Raw genomic sequence first — 3,148 nt, 5'->3', positions numbered from 1 at the left:
ACTTTATATTCTTCTTCTATTGCTTAAAATGAGGCTGCATTGAGCAAACTTTACATACACATAGGAAATATGGAAGTTCAGACATCATACATTGTATCGTTAATAAAGAAATTTTGGAACCATATTGATCATCAACATACTCTTATTAACAGTAAACCAGGGAACATCAATAAAAGTTTCAAGAAAAAAACATGTTGGTCAATTAATTTAAACATGTTCTATTTATGTAAGCAATCTAGTGTCAACAACTCCAAATTTGTCCGAGTGTCACATTTGCTTCACTAGTTTAGTTTCTATATTATTTTTATTTAGGACCTCATAACTTATTTCATCTTTGCAATATTGGTACATTAGTTTTCATTGCTTAAATCATTTTTGTTCTTATTACTAATATTTAGAAACAATGAGTTTAAAAGGACGAACAGGGGTATATTTTGAAATTACAGTTGTTTGTCATGGGCATTTTGGTATATTTATATTCAAGTGCACTTCCAAATTGGGGGGGGGGGGGGGGAGGAGAATTCCCTCCAATATGTGAAGACCAATCAATGCTTAGGATTTGAAATGCAATGACTCAAAAATCATTAAAAATTTGCAACAAAGTGAAGAGAGAGGGAAACCTCACCTTCTTTGGTGGCGGTATCGTGGTGTAGAGACGAGAGAGGGCAAAGCAATTAGTGCTTTGCTATTGTTTTTTCCTAAACGAACCTACACAACTTGAGAAAAGCAAAATCGTGTATAGCTATCAATGTCATCAACTCATGCTTCTTGTTGGCTAGTTGAGTGAGGGTTCCCATTCTCTGCTCCTGTGCTTTTCTCTATGCTGGCTCTGCGCCGTGATTTTTGTGTGCTTCTTTTTCGTGTGATTTTTCCCCAAACAATTACTTTTGAACCTGAGATCTATCCCTTTTATTTTTTTTTAATAATTGTAAGTGAAAATTGCATATTAAGTACAATTATTGTTTTTCTTAAAAATAAGTACTATTTTATGCTACCTAGTATCAAGTATTAAGTTAACTTTATGCTAGAAAGACCTGTCGTAATGAATATTAATTTCAGTTTGGCCTAAGTACTTTCCTGCAAACTAAACATTAAATAAACAAAAGTAAAGAACCTAATAGAATTATGTATAGACCGAAATGATACATACCATTAAACTTTATAATGGGGTCGGGCTAGGCCAACCCGGCCCCCCTGAAAGTGAGCCCTATCGATTTCGGTGCTAGTCCAGCTCGGGCTCACTTCTAGGGGTGTAAATGGGTGTCCAGACCAGCTCACTAACCCAATTATGGGCTTTTTGGACTTTGATGGCCGGTCTGTACTAGGGGTTGGGTATTTTTCAAAATTATCTTCTTAGTTAATATTTGTTTAAGATACTGGTAAAACATAACTGATTAACCTTAAGTTTTCTGTTTGGGATAATTTTGGTAAATCTTGCTTTAGAGTCAAATGAGCTAAATGTTCACATTTTTCTCTCTCATTCATGAAGATATATTTCAAATGGCATCTGGTAAACACATAAGCAAGCATACTACAAGATAGGGTAACTAACAGTAAAAGACGATGGCAAGCAACCCATTGCTTGAATTTGATGGCCCATACAACAAAATTAGTAATTCATTTAGGGCAATTTGCAGGATTGTCCTTCGGGTGGTCTTTAATTTTTGCTCCTCAAATTGGTGGTCGTTAATTTTTGTCCGCTGCCAAGGCAAAATTTGCGTGGGTAGATTTGGAAAATTCTGCCTTAAGGCAGAATTTGCAAAGGCAGAGGGTAAAAATTAAAGATCACCAATTTGAGGGGCAAAACTTAAAGACCACCAATTTGAAGGGTAAAAATTAAAGACCACCAATCCGCGAAAAAAAAAAAAAAAAATCATTTACCGATTATATCCAATTATGTTAGGTAACGGACAACACGCTTGGTCGAAAGGCCTAATGCATCAGCAACAGTGCCCGAAAGCATTAACTTCAATATGAAGTATAAGCGGTTGAGCCTTTTTAACCATCATTACCATACGGTTACCAAAATCTTCAAACTTATGAAGTAAGTTCCATTCATGACCTAGTTGTATGTGGAGATGCTCTATCTTCTCCTCTAAGGCTCGAATCTGCGTAAAATGTGCAAAATCGATCTTTGAAAAGAAATAGAAGTAGATCACGGTGATCAGGCACTTCTGATTGAGAGACAAATCATGTAAAATTAATCAACCGAATCGTCAAAGCTATTGAGAACTCGCCTGAAATTAGCATTAAAAGCTTCATCAAAGACTAAGTCATGATCGATAAAGTGAAAACATATAGCTCCTCTTCCCCGCAGGTGGAGGTTTGTTAAAACTTGCAACAAAAGTTACAAGTCATAACAAATGTTTGAAAAATATTGTGCGCATTATTTACTTTCTGTTTGACCCAACGAAAAAAGAAGAAGATAAAACATATAGACTGGCGGCAGTGGCGGGGGTAACATTTTAGGGATAATTACGGGACGTAACTAACTACTACTATCTAATTATATTTAGTAGTTATAGTTTCAATTAATTGCATCACATAGCTAATAGTTGTATCATAATGACACTTAATAACTATTAAAGTAAAATAAAGTAAAAAAGAAAATAAACCCTCTAACGTAGTCTATCCCAATTCTCCACATTTTCAAACCCCTTTCTCTACTTCTCTGTACCCCTTTCTCTCACTTCTCTCGTTATTTTCTCCATTTTCATTCCAGTAATCCTCACCGATTTTCTTACCCTAAATAGTAGTTGTGCACAAATGGTAAGTTTTTTAGTTGTTTTTTATGTGTATTTGGTTGAATATCTTCTTCCATTTTTATGATTTTAACAAAAAAACGTTTCTGACATTGTTAGGGTTTTTGAACAAGCTTCGATTTCGTTTTAATGGCAGAGTTGTAAGCCACCGTTGACTCCTACTGTCTTTGTCGATAGCGGCAGCGGCTTCCTCTTTCCCGTCCCCATCTCTCTCTCTTTTTCCGGTGGCAGAGTTGTTCGTGACGATGACGATGAAGGATAACAACGGCGGTTGTTGGTGACGCCGGTGTTTTCGTAGATCTGGTGGTGTCGGTGTCAAATCTGGACGGAAACAGTCAGATCTGGCCGGAAGTTGTTGTATTCATGAATACGGCGATTGTATTCAC

The sequence above is a fragment of the Lycium ferocissimum genome, chromosome 8 (assembly GCF_029784015.1).
Source record: "Lycium ferocissimum isolate CSIRO_LF1 chromosome 8, AGI_CSIRO_Lferr_CH_V1, whole genome shotgun sequence".
In the NCBI taxonomy this organism is placed as follows: Eukaryota; Viridiplantae; Streptophyta; class Magnoliopsida; order Solanales; family Solanaceae; genus Lycium; species Lycium ferocissimum.
The sequence above is the reverse complement of the archived record's forward strand: the minus strand, read 5'-3'. Positions refer to the sequence as shown.